The sequence below is a fragment of the Mustela nivalis genome (genome assembly GCF_964662115.1).
Source record: "Mustela nivalis genome assembly, contig: HAP1_SCAFFOLD_701, whole genome shotgun sequence".
In the NCBI taxonomy this organism is placed as follows: Eukaryota; Metazoa; Chordata; class Mammalia; order Carnivora; family Mustelidae; genus Mustela; species Mustela nivalis.
The window spans coordinates 156,076-177,976 of record NW_028135962.1 but is presented as its reverse complement, the minus strand read 5'-3'; the positions used below and the strand labels follow the sequence as shown (position 1 = coordinate 177,976).

Below are 21,901 nucleotides of genomic sequence, written 5' to 3'. Positions count from 1 at the left end.
AGACCCCAGTGCTCAGAGCAGCCCAGAGCAAACCCTCAGCCAGCCCCGTGGACATGCGGGGCTGCTCCAAGAAAAGGGACTCGCACTCTACCCTGCCACGTTAGGACTCCCCTGAGCCTAACTTCTTTCCCTCTCTTCAGGAAGAGCTTCCGAACATTCCAACAGCTCTGCACAGAAGGCAACCCCCAGGGCAGGGAACTACTCATCAAGGTAGCACGGGAGGTGCAGGGCTCCAAGGACAGGAGAGGGGTGGGAGGAGGCGTGATCCTGTGTGGATGAAGTAGGGAATGGCCTGAAGCATTCCTCGGGGAGCAGAAGCCTTTGGCAGGAATGTGCTGACAGCCTGGGCTGAAGATTCCCCCTGGGGCTGGGACAAGCGGGTGCTGCCCATCCAGACTCCCTAGGCTAGATTTCAGGTCTCTCTGTGTCCATCCATCGAGAAGGTCCACATGGGGGCCCACATGAACGCGGACAGCCCAGAGGACAGGCCCCTGCTCACAGATGGGGTGGGGATGGGTTGTGGGCCACAAAAATGATGATCCTAAGAGGATCCTGAGTGCTCAGGAGACCGCAGGAGGTAGGTGGAGTTCCCCCTTCTGCCCATGGGAAAACAGGCTCAGGGAGGCCAGGCTCCAAGCTCCAGGTCCCCCATGGACTGAATGGGGGAGCTGAGATTGTTCTAGAAGGACTCGTGGCATGCTTCAGGGGAATGGAGCGTCAGTATCAGCAGACGTAGGTCGGACGTCTAGGGTCTGCAGTCCAAGACGGTGGGCGCAAGGGGACTGAGGCTATTCTGCTCTCAAGGATCTTGTCCTTGGCCCTCTAGAAGCGGCCCTCGAACAAACTGGCCAGCCTGGTGAGGCAGCTGCAGAGAGCGCGGAAGGGGCTGCCCAAGAAGGTGAGTGTGCCTGAGGGACAGGGCCTCCAAGGCCAGGGGAGAGGGGCTCCTCCCTGAGGGCTAGAAGCGTCCAGATCAGGACAGGTGGGACCTGCCACTCCAGCTCCACCTCCTGCCTGCCGCCACAGTTGCTCAATGTCTTCTTTCCTGGGGACCAGGAGGAAGGAGTCTAGCAGGCTGGGTAGAGAATGGATTTGGGGCTGGGGAGGGGCCCGGGGCTCCATAGCCAGGGGGTTTTTTGAATTTCAAAAAGCAGGCCCTGGAGGGGATTAGGAGGAGTCTGATGTTCTGGGAGGGTGAGGGGAAAGCGAATCCAGGGGAAGCAACTAAGGGTCCTAGGCCCTTTTCCATGTGGGAAAGTGGGGTGGGCCAGGACGCTGAAGTCTTTTCGGGGAGGGCCCCTGTGGGCACCAGACAGCAGGGACTCATCCCAAACCTACCCCTCATGACACAGGGTGTCGTCCCATACCTTGGCACTTTCCTCTCCGACCTGGTGGTGCTTGATACAGCAATGGAGGACTACCTGGAGGTGGGTGAGCCTGAGGATTGTGGAGGAGGGACCAGAGTCCTGAGGACAGGGAGCAGAGAGTCCCCGGACTGAGCCCTGAGCTCTGAGTCCTTCGGAGACCTCCCTTCCCCACAGCCTCACAGCCGCCCCTAAGAACTGGCATCTCTTGCCCATCTCAGTGCTGAGGGAAGGGAGTCTGCGCCCATCTCAGTGCTGAGGGAAGGGAGTCTGCACCCAGACGGGTGGCCCAAGACTGGGGAAGCACCAGCGCATCCTGAAGGTGAAGCTGCATGCGCTCTGTGTGCATGGGCTGCAGCCTCTCCCTCAGACCTTGCCTGTCGGGGACAGTGAAGTCAGGACCCTGCACATCAGCCACACTTCAGGAGCCCAGCAGATCCTGCCTGCCTGAGGCGTCTGCCGCTCCCTTCAGTCACCACAGAGTGTTGTGCTGCAGGGTGCTGACCGGGAGCCCTTTCACCATCCCCCAGTCTTCCTTCCTCTGGACCCCAGGGCTTGCCCTAACCCCAGTCTCATTGTGTGTGTGGCTTGGCGGCCCACTCCGGGGTCCTGGCCTACGCGCAGCCTCAGAACGGGTGGGTGTAAGGTGCTAGGACTGACCGGGGGCCTCTTTCTGAAGGACAATGGTTGTCTACTTTCCAGGGCAATGAGATCAACCACCGCAAAAAGAATAAGGTGAGCATACGTAGCCCTGGCTGTAGGGAAGGGCAGGCAGACCCTATCAGAGACGCCCCTGGGAAGAACATTGCTTGGCTCCATCCACTCCCCTCCATCTCCCATTTCCTGGGACAGGTTGCTAAGAATGAAGTGCAAGACCCATCGAGTCAGTCAGTAGGGATCCAGAAGGGCATCAAGGAGAACTTCCCTTGATGGAGGAGGGGCTAATTCTACTAGCCTCTGAGAACAGTTTGGGACCAGACGAAGTTGCATGCAGGAGGGTGGTCATGTGTGCCAAGACCCAGGACCCGACCCCTGTCCCGCTGCTCGGCCCTCACCTGGCCCTGTAGCTTCCCCACCCAGGCTCAGGGTGCATCCTGTGCCTCTGTCCCGGCCCAGGAATACCGAGTCCTCACGGACATCATGCTGCTCCAGGCGGCGGCAGAGAATTACTGCCTAGAGCCCCAGCATCCATTCACGGCCTGGTTCTGGGCTGTGGAGCGGCTCAGCGAGGAGGACAGGTGAGGCCCACTCAGGAGCTGGGTCAGGCGACGTCGGGGTGGACTCTTTCTGCTGGCCCCGCCTGGGATCCTCCTTCTAGGGCTCCCTGGGCAGCCAGACACCAGCTGTGGGAAAACCCTGGGAGGGACTCCTGAATGCCAGCTGCTGCTCAACTCACAGGTGTCCCTCTGTCCTTAGCTACAACCTGTCATGCCAGCTGGAGCCGCGGTCCTAGCTGGCCAGCAGAACACAAGCACCAGGACCACTGGCTACAGCCACCATCAGACCTGAACCCGTGCACACTGGCTGAGCCAAGGATTGCCCCTCGGCCCCTGGGCTACTTGTGGTGCACGAGCCCCATCCGCTGCTCAACACCCCTTCCTCTCCCCTACAGAATTACTTGTTCTGGAAGGGGCAATATTGAATATAATTAAAGGGTTGTTATTTAACCACAACCACCACCACCACAACAACAAAAAGGAATGAGAACCCTTGGGATTAAAGTTTTCTTACCCAAATAATAATAGTAGTAGTAGTAGTAATAATAATAATAATAATAATAATAATAATAAAGGTTTTTATTTTCTCCTCTACCTGCCCACGTGTGCGTTTGGTTCTTTTATTTCCTACGGTAATGTACAACGTGTACAGACTCTCTTCTTCATTCCTGAACCCAGAAATCTTACAGAGTCAGCAGCTATTCAATGGGGCAGAAAGGAGAGGAGCCAGCCCTCCTCACTTCTGGTGGCACTACTCATTACTGGTGGCACCTCCCAATGCCGTTTCCTCAGAGGACAGGTTCATTTCTGTGTCAGGCATCTGGGCAAACAGCAGACACAGCCCTCAGGACCCCTGAGATGGAGACGTTGCAGGTCCTTCCCCAGGAAGGCAACAAACCCTGACCAGGCGAGTCCTGGAGAGTTCCTTCCCCTCCCCAGAACTATGTGCTGCCCAGGAGAGGGGCTGCTACTCTACCCTCTAAAGCAAGGAGGACGATGTCTTGCTTCCTTGGGGATATGCTACGTGTGCGTGTGTTTGTGCGGGTTTGGACCCAGTATTTGGGACTGACGGTTGTCGAGTTCAGTCTCCTGAATTGCATCAGCACGATGTAGGGAAAACACATGCAAAGAGATTCAACCCTGCCTGTGGAAGCTCCAAAATCTGAGGAAGATATTTTGTAAATGGAAGAAGGGCAGGCAGGACGTCCCGTCCTCAGTTTCCCTAGAGGCTCTCCAGGTTCACCCTTTACCAAGACTGGAATCCCCCTGGGATCCTTATCCAGGATCTCTGGATTCCTTTTCCCTGCTTCTTTTGGGTGAGGCTGGAGAAAAACGAAAGAAACTGGGAGGTGTCTCTGGCTCTATTCACGTCTATGCTGACCTAGGAGCTAGGATGTCCAGCCATCCTGCATTTCCTTACGCAGTTCTTGGCAAGGCCGTGGGGCCCTTCAGGCCCCTGACCCTCTTGGTCAGGTCCATGGTAGCCACTGCTCCCTGGCTGGGGCCTGATGGAGCAGAGATTGGTTCTCCCTTGCCAGGATAAAGGTTCAGATCCTTGACCAGAGAAACCCCACACTCTCCTGGCTGGCCAAGGGCACTGTCAGGTCCAGGTGGTTCTGAAGTCCCTGGTCTCCATCATCCACCAGGTGACACACCCATGTTCCACTCACTTGTCTGAAATGGGGAACTCGCCTGACGCGGTAGACCAACACACACATGGAATGTGAGCAGGGGAGAAGCGTCTATCATGCAAATGGATGCGAAACGAAGCAAGGGTAGGAATCCTTCTCTCCAGACACAACAGACTCTGAACCAAAGGGGGGAGGTACGAAGCCACAGAGAAGGACACTACTTCCTCGCAAGGGAGGCCATGTAATAGGAGAGAACATCTCGAAATATGTAGACACGCACCATGGGAGCACCCAAAGGCATCCAACAGTGCATAACAAACATAAAGTCACCTTTGACAGCCGTACCATGCAGTGGGGGACTCTAACACCCCACATCTGCTAATGGACACAGGATCCAAACTGACAATCAACAGGGAATCTATGGCTTTGAGGGATGCACCCGTTTCAACACGTAGATGCAGAACCTTCCACCCTGAAACCGCAGCATCCGCAGTGCTGGATTTCCAGTGCACATGGAACATTCTCCAGAGTAGATCACACGTTAGGGCACAACCCAAGTCTCAACAAACTCCAAAAGATGGATATCATCCCACGCATCTTTTCTCAGCACGATGCTACGGAACGCCAAATGAACCCTAAGAGCAACCCTGGAGAGACCACGAATCCATGGAAGTTCAATTACATGCTACCCAACCAGCACTGGGTCAACCCGGAATCCAAAGAGGATGTCCAAAATTACATGGAAGCAAAAGGACACGCCAAGGGTCCCCAACCTTGCAGATACAGCGCCAGGGAATCTAAGAAGACAGGATCCAGCACCACAAGAAAAATCCCCAATACCATCAGCTGACACATAAGGACCTAGCCAAAGCACAACACAGAGCTCCTGAGCAGTCGCTCAGCCTGGGCGAGTTGGAGCTCCTGCTGTTGGGTGCAGGCTTAGCTTCCATCTCGACTCTAAGTCCCAGCCTGGGGGGTGTTCTTTCCTTTCTCCCAGGACCATCCCCACCAGGGCCACTGGGGAATCAACCCTTCAGGGGGTTCTCGGCAGAGAGAAATGGCCCAAAGGGCCCAGGAAACAACCACCCCTTCCCCACTGGTGGATCAAGGTGGCCCATTAGCGCTCCCTCTGTGGAACATTCCACAGTGCTTTTGGGGGGACGACCCTCTCAGGCTCTGATGCCCAGGGTTTCTCGGCAAAGGGCAGATTCCGACTGAGTACCCCTGGGAGGGACCTGACACTCTGCACTTCCAGCATGCTCGCAGCTAATGCCCCGGCCACCTGTCCCCGGAGCACACGGAGAGACAACTTGCCAGCAGACCAGTGGACAAAACGTCCTCTCTTTCACCACCAGGAAGAGATCGATGCGCAACCGTCTGGCAGCCACAAAGAGGTGTTTGATTGTCAGGAAGATCAACAGCCAGGCAGGGCTTGGTCCACCCCCACAGGCCTCTCCTCCTCTTCTCCTCCAGAGTATAGGGAGGCAGGATGGCAGGAAAGACAGTTTGTTCAGTGGAAGCGAAATCCTGAGCTTGAGTCCCTTTCTCCCTAGTAGCCTGGGCACTCCTACGCTGCTTCCACTGTGGCCTCTGTGCAAGGCCATTCGAAACACCAGTGCTGGCTTGCGAAGTTCCGGGATACTGGGCAGAAAGCGATGGAACACAAGAGAGTCCCAGGGAAGTGACAACGGGTTTGGTCATGAAAGCTTGAAGCTGTCAAAGACCATCTCTTGCCCTATGTTCCCTTGGTCAGAAACCTTTCAGCAACCGCTCAGAGGAGAGACAGGCAGGTACAGAGCAGGGATGGGGAACCCTGGGAGCCACTGTGGACCGAACCGTGGGTGTTTTGTTAACATGGGCTTTGATTCATGTGTGACTTTTCAGAAACAGAAAAGAATAAAGGGAATCAGGAAACAGAGGCAATCAAAAACACCGGCTCAAATATAGGGAACATACTGTTGGGAACCAGGTGGGCGGATGGGTGGAAGAGGGGGTGGGGATTAAGAAGACACTTACTGTGCTGAGCACCGAGTCACATACAGAATTCCTGAATCCCTACTCTTCAACTGAAACGACGAAAATACTGTACGTCCATTAGACTGTATTTTCAAAATTGTCTTTGAAAGGTGGGTATTAGGAGACCAAAATGAGATTACGCTCTGAGAGTTTCCCAATCAGGTCTCCTCAGGCTGTACGTGAATGCACCTTAAAGATCAGTGAAAGAGCCCAAAGACAAAAGTGACATCTGTTGATATGGAAAGGCCAGTGCCCACCTCTGTGATCACAGAAAACACACACCTTCCTATGATATTGGCTGTCGTAAAAGCATTTCACCGACGTCCCCTTGGAGCTACGCTCCTCTGGTATTTCCATTCTCCTTGGTTGTGTGTCCTCATGGAGTAGTTGAAGGGAATATTGCTACCCCGTGTTTGGTGGACTAAACCAAAGCTGGCTATTTCTAGCCCCTGGAAGACTGAGCTAAAGGGCCTTCTGGAAAACATTGCACAACTGGATCTCTCATCGTCTTCCAGAGAAGGAAAGGGAGGCCCCAAAGGGCACCAGTGGAACAGGAACACAGAGGAGGTTCTCCTGACACCAGCATCAGGATCCCAACTCCCTGAGCAAGAATGAAGAACCCCCGTCCCCCCACACACAATGGACACATATCACTGGAATGGGTCAGTTCCCAGGAAAAGCGAAATGCGGCCAAACATGGAAAGGTACACAATAACCTCACTGAAAGAAAGCCCACTGGGATCCCCTGCCCTGGGTCTTAAGTTCCACCTATGCATGAAGCCATTTGATAATCACAGGGGAAGGGAGGGAAAACTGAATGGGAAGCCACCAGAGAGGGAGAAAAACGATGCGAGGCTCTTCTCTAAGAAACAAGCAGAGGAGCCTAACAAATAGCAGGGAGCACATGGGGAGTTAGAGAGGAGAAGGGAGTTAGGGAAAACTGGAAGGGGAGGTGAACCTTGAGAGACTATAGACTCTGGAAAACAATCTGAGGGTTTTGAAGGGGCGGGGGCGTGGGAGGTCGGGGTACCAGGTGGTGGGTATTATAGAGGGCACGGATTGCACGGAGCACTGGGGGTGGTGCAAAAATAATGAATACTGTTATCCTGAAAATAAAGAAAAATTAAATTAAAAAAAAAAAAGCAAAGAAACAAGCAGAGGGTTGCTGGAGGGGAGGTGGGTGCGGGTATGGGACAATTCGGGCAGGAGCATAAAGGAGGGCATGCGATGGGATGAGCACTGGGGGTGAAACGCAACTGATGAACAGCTGGGCACTACCTCGGAAGCTGATGAGGAACTGTACGGTGGCTTACTGACTTTCCACAACAACAACAAAATACAATCCAAGGTTCTGTGTTTCCTTGATTTTCAATGTGGAAAATACGGGATGATTTCTTTTCTTCCCTCAAGCAAGGAAATGACATAGCCTATTCACGAAAAGGCAATGCTCAGGACATTCTACCCCTTTCAGCCCTAAAGAAGTTTTTCAAACAGGCTTTCACCAGTTGCAGTCCTCATGCCCTTCTAGTCATTTCGGAGCACTCTTGACAGGGGGCAAACCCTTTTTTTCTTCAAGGTGACTCACCCCAAGCAGGTAATATCCCTATGTGCCACAGGAGTGACTACAGGTGCGCCCCCCCCCCAACCTTTCCAAGGGCCTCACTACAAGTTTTCCAGAAAGGTGGCATGAATAGTACTGGCTGGAAGGTGGATGCTGCATGACATCCATCCCTTTGTTCACTTGAGGGATGACTAGGGGCAAAGTCTCCATCTCAGTCGTGGACGTGCCAGAGCTCTCCAGCTCCCCTTCAGACACGGCCCTGCCCTCTCTCCCATAGAAGAACCTGCAGAACTACGTGACCATGAACTGGGAACACACAACAAGGGTACAAAGGTCTTACCTGAATTCAGCTCAGCATGGCAATGACAGACTGGTCCCTCTTGGAGGTTGTTCCCAGTGTCCTTGAGGCATTCGAACCCCTTCTTGGCGGCTGACTCCAGACAGTGGCTCACCTGTCACAGTGGCTCATGATAGAGGGATGAGAAGTTCCTCGGAGACAGGTGTCACCACACCACTATCATCACCCTTTGTCGTGGAATAAATCTATGTCCCTCGTCGGATTAAGAAACCCTTCAAACAGGACTGGAGCAGGTGGCAATAAAAGGCTCCCTTTGAAGAAGGGCTGAGCTTGGGGACATGTCCAGTCCTATGTCTCACTGCTGCCATCACCACACACAGTGGTGCCCCAAATGGGCAGGGTACCATTTCCAGTACACGGCTCCTGCTCGCCCAAGGTACCTATTCCTATCATCGCGCCATCGCATCTGGTCAGGACCCCAGCATTAGGCCTGTGCGTCTCCAGTTCCTGCTGCTGCCTGCCTCCACCAGCGATCCTGTTTCCTCTCTGAATTCCGAGCGCCGCAGCATCCATCTTCCTCACCTTCACAAAACAGGATTGTGCAATGATTTCATGGATACGACCTGCAAGGCACAGGATGGAAAAGAAAAGGAAACTCACACCCTGGACATTCAGGATACTTAAAATCTTTGTGACTTGAATGACGTTATCAACCAAGGGAAAGCACAGTCCAGAAGTCGGGAAAGCATGTTTGCAAACCATGGATCTGGCAGGTTCTCAATATCCACAATATCTAGAGATCCCAGGAACTCAACAACATCAACAACAAGAGAAAAACAAGTCAAATGTGATGTGTGAATGTACACATGGGCAAGAGACATAACCTCAAAGCTATACGCAAGGAAGGAAATTGCAAGCAATGAGATACCTTTATGAATCCATGAGGTTGGCTCCCCATGGAAAAAGAAAAACAAAACAAAACACAACAAAGCAAAACAAAACAAAACAAAACACTCGGGAGAAAGGAAAAGACCAAGCCATGGCAAAGATAAAGAGAATTAGGAACCTTGCTGATTGGGTGTGGTAGGAATGTTTAAGGGCATGCTTGTGAAATCAGTATGACAGCTCTTCACAAAAATCAACTTGAGTGGGACACCTGGGTGGCTCAGTCTGTTGAGGTCTCAGGATCCTGGGATGGAGTCCCACATCGGGCTTCTTGCTCAGCCGGGAGCCTGCTTCTCCCCTGCCTGCTCTGCCTGCCACTTCTCCTGCTTCTGCATGCCTCTTTCTCACGCTGACAAATGAATAAATAAACCGTTTTTAAAAAATCAACTTTCGCACTACCATGTGTTTTAGTACTTGCCCTTCTGTGCTAGGTACCCACATTCATGAACAGGATAGTATGGTCCTGGAGACTTATCTGAGCACACCTTCTCATGGCAGCATGGTTCCTAAAAGCTAACCCATGAACGCAATCCAAGTATCTGTCCAGGGAGGAACAGATGTTGTATATACAGACGTTGGGATAGTATTCATTCGCTAAAGAGGACAAAAACATTGACATGCGCCACCCCGTGGGCGAACGTTGAGGAGGGTGTGCTAAGTGAGAGGAGTATGCATGAAGATAACCAACTTGGACTCCACTCTTAGGACCTACCTAGAGTGGACTCCGAAGGACAGAAAGTAGAATGGTGTTTGCCAAGGGCTGGAAGGAGGCGCTCGCGGGAAGAGTCTGACGCATGCTAAAGAGCTTTAGATGGACAAGATGCCAAGGAGATGGGAAGGTGGGTTCCAGGGAGCTTGGGACAAAGACATTAATGCTTTTTAAGACATTTAGAATGTACTCCGTGAACTTCATGGACTTCACGACCTAAAAATAAATTGCACTGAAAAGCTGCAAAGATGGAGAAATGAACACAGGACCATTTCATCTGGCCCTTTATACCCTTTCCAGGTAGGTCCTCTCTCAGCCATTCGACTTCTGCCATTTTCCTTGAGACAACATGGAGCCAACAAAATGTCCTTCTGTGCCTACTTCGAGGTTGAAAGACAGAATTGCCCCACCCGGGACAACTTTATGTGAGAAGGTATTTTTCAGAGTTAATTTCTTGAGACCTGTTATTCCTTGATCATGTTTTCAAACAGAACCCAAACTGAACATTCTCCTTCGTCTGCTTGATTTTTCCTTCCCTGATTTTTTCCCCCCACTCAGAACCCATTGTTGATGCAAGGGCTTGGGTGTTCCTATGCCTGTCGTCATCTACTGACTTTAGCTTCTGCTGTTTCCAGTTTTGCTTACGTGTCATTCCTTTACCAAGTCAACTTTCCCGAGGCTCATTATGAATAGTAAAATATTTTCGGCCCCAGTTGGATTGAAAGAACTGACATCGAGCACTGTGCACGTCTCAGCTACACAACACAATGACTTCATGTTCCTAGGCCCTAAAAGGATGACCAGAATAAGCGGTGTTCACAAGGATTCCTGACCATGGGGGTGGGCGCAGGGAGTTCTTGGCCATATTCCTTGGCTGTCTAGGAGTATGTTCCCAGGCGTGGAACTCTGGGATCCTACGGTAGATTGTTGGTTGGGAGCATAGGAGCTAACAAATGCCGGTGAGGACAGGGAGAACAGGGAACCCTTGGACACCATCCATGGGAATGCACACTGGCACAAGTCACTGTGCAACACAGTATGGAGGGTCCCACAGTCTAGAGATGGACCAACGCACCAAACAGTGCCATGCGAAAGAAAAGAGCAAGCGTTCCGTGAGACAAACGAAGAATACTCTGAAAGAGGGCTGCAGAGTCATTGGAGAGAAAGGCCCGAAAGGCCTCACTGAGGGGGACAGCGCTGAGGACAGAATAAAAACAAGGGAGCTAGTCCCACACAAGTCTGGCTGCCCTGTGTCATGAAGAGGGAAGGCACCTCTGCCTTAGAGCCTCACTACCAGAAGCTGGGTTGGCCAGAGGACATGAAAGAGGCATCCAGTGTGGCTGGAGAGCAACTGGGAGCAGAGCAGAGGGTGGTGAGGAAGGCAGGGACAGGGCCTCAGGCCTGGGAGACAGGTAGCGATCTCTTGTCCCTCTGCAACGGCATTGCCCCAATACCCTGCATCTTCAAATGCATGGACTGAATGCCCCACAGTTGTTGCAGAAGAGGAATGGAGGCACAATTCCGCATGCTTCCTCCACATCACCATACTTGTGAGCCCGTGGTTGTAACTGAGGCTGGACTAGCAGAGGATTTTCCCCAACTTAGCACCCATCATTCGGGGAGCCATTCAACTCAGAATCTGAGTTTCTGGGCGCATGTTGGCCTTGCCACTGCCTCCGATCCTGGCACTGTGAGCCTCGATAGATGGCAGCGCCAACCATCTGGGCATGTTTTTCGCTTCAGATTCCGAGAAGAAAAGGGGAACAAGGGAGAAGTGGACCATGAGCAAAGAAACTAGGAAGTGCGAAACTCCTTGCCTGACATCTAGAGAAACACGAGGCATGCTATTTCATCACGTTGAGTAAGTACATCGCGTGGCTCAGAAGCCACTCGCTAACCACCCAGAGCTTGCAGAGTGATGCCTCCACCACAGGTCAGGATCCCTGGGAGCCACTGTGAAGGCTGCTCCCCTCATATACCAGAACGAGGGAAAGAGGTCTCCTTCTAAAGCTATGTGGGAAACAACTGAACCGTTTCACTACCGAGGATGACAAAGTCTGCATCTTCGTGCATTTCCACCCCATCATGGTGCCCCATTATAATGACGCCAAGAGGGAAAGGGACGGTTCCAAAACGACACAAAACCGGGACCCAGGCCTCCTCGCAGCGTTCCTCCAGGCCACGTCCCACCCCTTCCTGCAATTCATCTGGCCTTCTATGTGTGCCTCTGATTTCCCGTGACACCGTCGCACACATACCACAAATACGGTCTACATACACCCTAAGATGTCCCAAGGAACTAGATTCTCCCTGGTCCCCACTATGCAGGTTGGGAATGTGGGCACTAGGGGAGACACACAATGACTGAGGACACAGGAGTGGGAAAGGACAGAGAACAAACGTCTGACTTCAGCTCTGTCTCCTGAAAGGGAGGACCTGAGTGCCAATTCCAGAGCATGGTGCCTCTGGCACTTTTGGCTCATTGTGTACAGTCCCGGGGAAGAGAGGTCAAGAGCCAAGTGAAGGGGCTGCAGAGAGGGGGTGACTTTAGGAAGGGCCCCAGGTATTAGAATCCTGAAAGCGTGACCTCATATTCTTCATGATAGGCCCCAACTGAACTTAGAACTCTGGCAACCAGGCACCCACTTTCAAAGGGCAACCTGCTCTCCAGCACACTTGAGTGGAGACCTTCGACAGAACACCATGTTCAGTTGTTGTCTTCCTACTTCCAGGGGTGCTGGGCCCACAGGAGCCCAGAGCCAGAGACATGACTGCAGTTGCAGACAGTGCTTCAGCCCTCTTTTCCGAAGCTTCTGGTCATGGGGCCGGAGACACCAACAGGTAACACAAGGCAGCTCGGGGCAGCCCACTGGAGAGTGGGCAACAACTGTGGTCCCACCTCAGCGGGCACACACCACTGTCCCTTACTGTGTGGGAGCGCATCTCTCTCTCTCTCTCTCTCTCTCCCTGTTTGTGTGTGTGTGTGTGTGTGTGTGTGTGTGTGTGTGTGTTTGTAGAAGTGGGGACAGGGGATGAGGGATATGCCCTTCCTGGGCAGAAGCAAGCTGCCTGGTGTTGGAGGCTGGACCCATCTGTCATGTTCATACCCCAGGTCATAGCAGGCTGGATGAAAAGGGGAGGGTGACACAATGATAAGGCTCATGGTAGTCATGAGCCTTAGAGTGTCCTCTGGCTACGTCCTTGCTCAATGTCTTTTCAGCCATCCCTCTTAGCCTGAACTGGAGAACACGATGTCTAGTGGGGGTGTCCCCTGGTGGCAATGTTCCGGGAGGCTGCTAATGGCTCTTGGCCCTGTGTCTATGGGGCACTGCCTTTTCAGAGCTGCACCCCAGAGACTGTGAATGAGCTGGCTGGGGACTTCAATGACTCCAACTCGCTGGACAAGGGTCAGGTGTCCCAGGCCACCCAGGATCAGTGCTGCTCTGAGGTGAGAATAGGAAGAAGCTCCTCCACACCCAGGGCCCCCATGCAACGATGGGGACAAACCTGGGGCCTTCCCAGAGTGTTTCCACTTGACTATTCCACCGGCCCCACCCCAGAGTAACCCACACCTCCGCACATATGCCACACCTATGGGTAAGTAAGGGAGGAAGACACTCTTCACCTACGTGGGACTGGTAGAGAATAGAGTGAATGCTTTCCGTGGCATGGGGGGAAGTTGTTTTGATTTCTTTCCTCTGGCCTTGTGTTGCTTTTCACAAAGCCATGAGTATCTTGGCCTTTTCCCACGGGTTTTACGATTTTCCCTACTCATGCCAGCTAACAAGTGGAGAACCCAGCTGGGTTCTGGAGAACTGGCCCACGCCCTTCTAAATCCTCATACCAGATAGGGTGATTGAACCTACAAAAGGGCCGGTGGGATCAAGCCATTCTACAGGTCTTTCTGGAATGTATCAACTCTCAGAACACATCGAATCCTAGGAGGTCCACCAGCTCACAGGCTCTTTCCCTCTAGGTCCTCACAGTCCCCCTTTCTAAAGGACGTGGTCTGCTACAGTGACTCGGTCTAGCATTGCTGCTGGAACTTGACGTGACTCAAACTGCTTGCCATTCCAGCAATGCTGCAAGGAAAGGGCACCTCAAGGGTCCTCACAGATGATTTGGGTCACTCCATCTGCCAGACCGTAGACCCAAAGATTGGGTGGAAGGCCTCCGATGCCTCCTGGCCCAGGTAGCTGGCTCTGGCATGAGCTGCTGCAAGGCTTCAGCTACTCCATCTCCCTTGACAAGCAGCAGGGACCTCAGGCCACCAACAACATCCAGTCCTGGTCTGGGGTGAGAACGGGCCCAGGTTCATGGCCAGTCTCAGGACCCAGAGATGACCGGGGCCAGCCCACAGCCCAGACTAGACACAACTGGCTGCCCTGGGGCCTGCCAAGGAAGGTGGTTTCCCCCTGAACCTTTCTGCCCCTGACAGCAACAGGCCAAACCGCATCAGCATAGGCGAAATGCCATGTAGCCCATGCTTTGGACAGATCTCAGACCCAACGCGGATGACCTTGAGCAGGCTTGGAGATGCTCAACCTCTCTTTTCTCCTCTCAACAGTAGGGCTCCTTCCTCATGACTCCATGGCATACACATACAGATCTTCATACGGGCTAGGAAGAGACAGACAGGCTATTGCTGTCCAGCGAACCACACATGTTGAAGTCACCAGTACATTTAAGCCTAGATGGGTCCTTTGGAGGTTGGTTTTAGGTTTTCAGCCAAGAACCTTTTTTCTGGGTGGGCACACAAGTCCCTCGTCGTCTTGCCCAAGTTCCCAAAGGGATGGGAGGATGCAGTCTGAGCTCCAGACCCTGCTCTTCCTGGGGCTTCACGGCGTTGAAGCTGACTATGTTGCTCCCCACCCCGCCCCCTTGTCTGCCTGCTGGAAAAGGCATCATCCCTGTCCCCGGACGAGGCCTGCACGATGCTGGAGCTCAAACAAGGCACAGTGCAGAGATGGAGACATTCCCTGCTGCTATCCTTCCCGGATAGAAGCCTCTCAATCGTCACCACCATGTTCTCCATCTATCAGATGTTCCCGTCAGCCCGGCAGGTCCGGGATCACCAGTTCCCTCGGTGAGTGCCCACCTCATAGCCAGCACAAGGGGGAGCCTTCCGTCTACTAGTTGTAGGACTTGGGAATGTCACTGCACCTCTCTGACTTTCCCTCTCCTGTCCGGAAAAGTGGAGGTGCTAAGAGGATGAACCTCGTAGGGCGACTGCAGGGAGTCATGGGAGGAAACATGGCACGCGCCTCTCTGGGGCCCGGCTCTTCAGAAAGGGCTGCTGGACATGCTGGGCGTCTTCGCGCTGAACATTTCCCTCTCCAGGGAAGACGCGTTCAGGCTCAACCCTCACAGGCCTGTGGTCCTTCTGGGTCTAGAGAAAGGAAACGGAAAGCTGGCAGCTTTCCTATTGGCAAAGGACCTCTGAGATGCCATCTAGCTGGTCCTGACTGTGGTCCTTGATGTGCCCAGGTCGAGGGGACACTGGGAGCAGGCAGAGCAGCCCAAGGGCCACTCAGGATTTGCAAAGTCCTGTTTGGGATGATTTCATTCAATCATGGCTCTTAAGCACCTAGGAATGCAGGCTCTCTCTAGTCACCAAGAGCAGTGAATGGGTAACGTAGAGACAATGTCTGGGTCTCCATTCTCGTCCCAGGGTCACATAGGCACTCTCCACATCCTAAGCACGCATGTCTAGCGTTCATCAGATGGGGCATCTCTGTGACCTACTCTAGGGATGAATGGATCCACCTCTCTTGGGACCATGAGGATGCACTCTACGATCAAGGAAGAACAGGATAGGTCTTTGGGTGCCAGAGGAGGTCCTGCTGCCTCCACAGAGCAGGGTGGGAGGCGACAGGGGATGTTGCTGGCGAGGGATGTTCAGAACCATGGATCTCCCAGGACTCTCGATTTCCATGGGAGAGCTTAGTGGGGCAGCTTCCTCTGAAGAGGCCAAAGAGTCCGAGAGAGGTGTGGACGGGATGCCAAGCACTCTGGGAAGCAGAGCCCATTGTGGGCTGAGTTGGTGCCTACAACAGCCATCCCTTGGATGGTCCATTCTTGCTCCGCCTGCCCCTATCCATATCCACCTCCGCTGACCACCACAAGTGGGGCCAAGGACAGAAAGGGTGGGGACCGGACCACTCACCCGTCGGCCTCCAACCAAAGCCCAGACACTGGTCTGCAGGGAGGATGCATGACTGAGGGGCCAAAGGACAGACCTATGGGAGGTCCCTCCCTCATCCCACGTGGTCAGCAGTCAGCAAGGACAGCTCCAGAGGGGTTGCAAGTGGGCTGGCGCCATTCTGTGGGGCCCACACCGAAAGGATGGTGCTGTGGGAGTAGCGTGGAAAAGGAAGGGAAGGCCAGGTCTCTGACTCTGCCCCACATTTGACTTTCCCCAGCACTCTGTGTCCCATCTTGGGAACCTGGCCTGAGCAGACACGGCAGGATATCGGGCAGTCCCTGCACACTGCCCATGTGGAGGTCAAGGGGGCCTATGTGCACGTCACGTGGCATGACCGGGACCTAAACACCCATGCCCCCGTTCCGCTGAGGCAGCGGGAACTTCTGCAGCTCACAGAGGCTGAGGCGGAGGGTAAGGGGCATTGCAAGCTGGGAAGGCCATCTGGGATGGGGCTCATGGGCTGGGTATTCCTTGAAAGGCCATGGGATCCGTCCTGTTCAGGGAAAGGCACATGGAGTGTCAGTGATGTGGCTGAATCGTTCCCCTTACTCCCACCCCCGTGTCCGCTATGCGACGCGTTCCAGCAGCTGAGCCGGCCAAAGAGCCTCCCATGGAGCGAGAGGCAACCCTGGCTCTGCATCAGCCATCACCTTCAGGGTCCGAGCCAGCCTCCCCTCCACCGGCTGCTCCAGAACTGGAACAGGGGCTCCTAGGTTACGGATGGTCGCCGGGTCCTGAGGCACAGACGGCTGGGCCATCGGCTTGCCTGGGAGTTTGCACGCCAGCTGTCGCAGGTGCCACTGAGCCCACTCCAGCCGCAGAGGCATCCTGCCAACCCAAGAAGCGGCTCAAAGAGAAGGAGCCTGACCTCCTGGACTTCCCTCCCAAGCTGGTGGCAGAGCAGCTCACCTACATGGATGCGGTGAGCAGCTGGGCCCCCAGGGTAGGAGGGCAGGGCCGGCTTTTCTTCTGCTCTCCGCTGCCCTATACCGGCTTTTCCCTGATGTGGACTCCTAGGATATAGGGCCAGATCTCAGCTGCAGCCCTAACCGACCGGGGAAACCCATCAGGGTTTTTAGACCTGAGCTTTCACTGTCCAGCTGCGGACTGTGGAGACAGGCACTGAGAAGGACTGAGGCAGAGGTACCACGCAGATGCAATGACTCAGAAGCGAGAGCCCGTAAATGGGAAGGCTCTGGTCCCCCGCGGGGAGGAGGGCAGCTCCCTGTGTGCAATCCCGTCCATGGGTCGCCCACCCATCTGCCTGGGAGCCTGAGCACCATCAACCTGGCTTAGGCATCTGATGCGTCCTGAAGGACAGGCTAGACACGGAAAGCCATGCTTTCAGCCACCAGGTGACAATGGGCACCTGTAAGGAGACAGGGACCGCAGGGATGAGCATTTGGAGGAGGAGATGCCCCCTTGGGAGCACCACCTGGTGCGGCCCCCTGGACATGGAATGATCAGGGTGCACACGCCTTCCTCCCTTCCCTTGCCTCTCTTGGCTCCTGGGGCATCCCGCACTGGCTTCCCTCGGAGAAGAAGAGGGGCATGAAATGCAGGCTCTCTAAGCAGGCTCCGGCCACATTCGCAGCCTCCTGAGCTCCAGCTCTGACCTGGGACCCCTCCCGAGGACATGAGTCTTGCATGGGCGAACATGTGTGGGGCTCAACACACCTCCCCCTGTCCCCTAGGAGCTGTTCAAGAAGGTGGTGCCCCATCAGTGCCTGGGCTCCGTCTGGTCCCGGAGGAACAGGCCTGGCAACGAGCACCTGGCACCCACAGTCCGGGCCACCATCGCCCACTTCAATGCTGTGGCCAGCTGCATCGTCACCACGTGCCTTGGCGACCCAAGCATGACAGCCCGGGACAGGGCCGTGGTGGTGGGCCACTGGATCCGGGTGGCCAAGGTATGCTGTGGGAGGCCCAGCTCCCTGAGGCTCGCCTGAGCCTCGGGAACTGCTCTTCTGTCTCGCTCCCTTCTCAGGGCTGAAGGCCCTGCTCTAAGGCCTGTGGTCCCTAGGCTCTTCCTCCCGGGGGCATGGCCCAACGTTGGGACGCTCAGTTCCCACGTGACGCCTCCTTTGCAGTGAGGGAAAATCCTCCCTCTCGCCAGCAGTGTTCCTCTTTAGGGCTGACCTGTGCCCTTCTGCAGCTCCCTGGACATCAGCTTCACCCGTGGGGGAGCCCTAAACCGAGGGGGGCACTAAAGCTCTCGAGCATCTGGGGCTCCTGCTCTCCCACTGACAGCTCCTTCTCCTCCCTCCCCCAGGCCTGTCAGATCCTAGGGAACTACTCCTCCCTGCGTGCCATCCTGGCGGCTCTGCAGAGTGCCTCCATCCACCGCCTGCAGAGGACATGGGACAACGTTTCCAGGTGAGGAGGCTTCTCTGCAGGAGGGGCCAGGATGGAGGCGGGATCTCCCACAGGCCTGTCCTTTGCCCCCCTCAGTCAGCTTGGACCTCCTGGGAGGCAGCAAACCCTGACCAAAGGACCTGGGCCCGGGGCTGCTCCTCTCAGCCTTCCTGGGGAACAGGCCACCAGGCCTCCTGCTTGAGAAATCCAATGTCCTCCATGCCCCACCCTGGCCTCAGCTGAATTCCATATTTCCACGTGGTGACTTGGCAGCCACTGAAGTCTCTGCCCATGGTTCAGCCAGAACCCCACCCAAACCGAGCTGTTCAATTAAGCTGGGAAGGGACGCCCAGGGGGACGCCCAGGAGAACGCCCTCCCATGTCCTACGAAGACCCCAGTGCTCAGAGCAGCCCAGAGCAAACCCTCAGCCAGCCCCGTGGACATGCGGGGCTGCTCCAAGAAAAGGGACTCGCACTCTACCCTGCCACGTTAGGACTCCCCTGAGCCTAACTTCTTTCCCTCTCTTCAGGAAGAGCTTCCGAACATTCCAACAGCTCTGCACAGAAGGCAACCCCCAGGGCAGGGAACTACTCATCAAGGTAGCACGGGAGGTGCAGGGCTCCAAGGACAGGAGAGGGGTGGGAGGAGGCGTGATCCTGTGTGGATGAAGTAGGGAATGGCCTGAAGCATTCCTCGGGGAGCAGAAGCCTTTGGCAGGAATGTGCTGACAGCCTGGGCTGAAGATTCCCCCTGGGGCTGGGACAAGCGGGTGCTGCCCATCCAGACTCCCTAGGCTAGATTTCAGGTCTCTCTGTGTCCATCCATCGAGAAGGTCCACATGGGGGCCCACATGAACGCGGACAGCCCAGAGGACAGGCCCCTGCTCACAGATGGGGTGGGGATGGGTTGTGGGCCACAAAAATGATGATCCTAAGAGGATCCTGAGTGCTCAGGAGACCGCAGGAGGTAGGTGGAGTTCCCCCTTCTGCCCATGGGAAAACAGGCTCAGGGAGGCCAGGCTCCAAGCTCCAGGTCCCCCATGGACTGAATGGGGGAGCTGAGATTGTTCTAGAAGGACTCGTGGCATGCTTCAGGGGAATGGAGCGTCAGTATCAGCAGACGTAGGTCGGACGTCTAGGGTCTGCAGTCAAAGACGGTGGGCGCAAGGGGACTGAGGCTATTCTGCTCTCAAGGATCTTGTCCTTGGCCCTCTAGAAGCGGCCCTCGAACAAACTGGCCAGCCTGGTGAGGCAGCTGCAGAGAGCGCGGAAGGGGCTGCCCAAGAAGGTGAGTGTGCCTGAGGGACAGGGCCTCCAAGGCCAGGGGAGAGGGGCTCCTCCCTGAGGGCTAGAAGCGTCCAGATCAGGACAGGTGGGACCTGCCACTCCAGCTCCACCTCCTGCCTGCCGCCACAGTTGCTCAATGTCTTCTTTCCTGGGGACCAGGAGGAAGGAGTCTAGCAGGCTGGGTAGAGAATGGATTTGGGGCTGGGGAGGGGCCCGGGGCTCCATAGCCAGGGGGTTTTTTGAATTTCAAAAAGCAGGCCCTGGAGGGGATTAGGAGGAGTCTGATGTTCTGGGAGGGTGAGGGGAAAGCGAATCCAGGGGAAGCAACTAAGGGTCCTAGGCCCTTTTCCATGTGGGAAAGTGGGGTGGGCCAGGACGCTGAAGTCTTTTCGGGGAGGGCCCCTGTGGGCACCAGACAGCAGGGACTCATCCCAAACCTACCCCTCATGACACAGGGTGTCGTCCCATACCTTGGCACTTTCCTCTCCGACCTGGTGGTGCTTGATACAGCAATGGAGGACTACCTGGAGGTGGGTGAGCCTGAGGATTGTGGAGGAGGGACCAGAGTCCTGAGGACAGGGAGCAGAGAGTCCCCGGACTGAGCCCTGAGCTCTGAGTCCTTCGGAGACCTCCCTTCCCCACAGCCTCACAGCCGCCCCTAAGAACTGGCATCTCTTGCCCATCTCAGTGCTGAGGGAAGGGAGTCTGCGCCCATCTCAGTGCTGAGGGAAGGGAGTCTGCACCCAGACGGGTGGCCCAAGACTGGGGAAGCACCAGCGCATCCTGAAGGTGAAGCTGCATGCGCTCTGTGTGCATGGGCTGCAGCCTCTCCCTCAGACCTTGCCTGTCGGGGACAGTGAAGTCAGGACCCTGCACATCAGCCACACTTCAGGAGCCCAGCAGATGCTGCCTGCCTGAGGCGTCTGCCGCTCCCTTCAGTCACCACAGAGTGTTGTGCTGCAGGGTGCTGACCGGGAGCCCTTTCACCATCCCCCAGTCTTCCTTCCTCTGGACCCCAGGGCTTGCCCTAACCCCAGTCTCATTGTGTGTGTGGCTTGGCGGCCCACTCCGGGGTCCTGGCCTACGCGCAGCCTCAGAACGGGTGGGTGTAAGGTGCTAGGACTGACCGGGGGCCTCTTTCTGAAGGACAATGGTTGTCTACTTTCCAGGGCAATGAGATCAACCACCGCAAAAAGAATAAGGTGAGCATACGTAGCCCTGGCTGTAGGGAAGGGCAGGCAGACCCTATCAGAGACGCCCCTGGGAAGAACATTGCTTGGCTCCATCCACTCCCCTCCATCTCCCATTTCCTGGGACAGGTTGCTAAGAATGAAGTGCAAGACCCATCGAGTCAGTCAGTAGGGATCCACAAGGGCATCAAGGAGAACTTCCCTTGATGGAGGAGGGGCTAATTCTACTAGCCTCTGAGAACAGTTTGGGACCAGACGAAGTTGCATGCAGGAGGGTGGTCATGTGTGCCAAGACCCAGGACCCGACCCCTGTCCCGCTGCTCGGCCCTCACCTGGCCCTGTAGCTTCCCCACCCAGGCTCAGGGTGCATCCTGTGCCTCTGTCCCGGCCCAGGAATACCGAGTCCTCACGGACATCATGCTGCTCCAGGCGGCGGCAGAGAATTACTGCCTAGAGCCCCAGCATCCATTCACGGCCTGGTTCTGGGCTGTGGAGCGGCTCAGCGAGGAGGACAGGTGAGGCCCACTCAGGAGCTGGGTCAGGCGACGTCGGGGTGGACACTTTCTGCTGGCCCCGCCTGGGATCCTCCTTCTAGAGCTCCCTGGGCAGCCAGACACCAGCTGTGGGAAAACCCTGGGAGGGACTCCTGAATGCCAGCTGCTGCTCAACTCACAGGTGTCCCTCTGTCCTTAGCTACAACCTGTCATGCCAGCTGGAGCCGCGGTCCTAGCTGGCCAGCAGAACACAAGCACCAGGACCACTGGCTACAGCCACCATCAGACCTGAACCCGTGCACACTGGCTGAGCCAAGGATTGCCCCTCGGTCCCTGGGCTACTTGTGGTGCACGAGCCCCATCCGCTGCTCAACACCCCTTCCTCTCCCCTACAGAATTACTTGTTCTGGAAGGGGCAATATTGAATATAATTAAAGGGTTGTTATTTAACCACAACCACCACCACCACAACAACAAAAAGGAATGAGAACCCTTGGGATTAAAGTTTTCTTACCCAAATAATAATAGTAGTAGTAGTAGTAGTAATAATAATAATAATAATAATAATAATAATAATAACAATAAAGGTTTTTATTTTCTCCTCTACCTGCCCACGTGTGCGTTTGGTT

The 21,901-nt window shown here is 55.0% G+C and overlaps 1 long non-coding RNA gene across 1 annotated transcript in view; it reads right to left on the bottom strand.

The window, feature by feature from the left end:
* Positions 1 to 21,901, bottom strand: part of LOC309857432 — a 296,182-nt gene that overhangs the window by 221,205 nt on the left and 53,076 nt on the right. The window contains exon 3 of the long non-coding RNA XR_014307711.1: positions 8,130 to 8,710. This is a non-coding gene — a long non-coding RNA (uncharacterized lncRNA). The remainder of the gene's footprint in view (positions 1 to 8,129; positions 8,711 to 21,901) is intronic.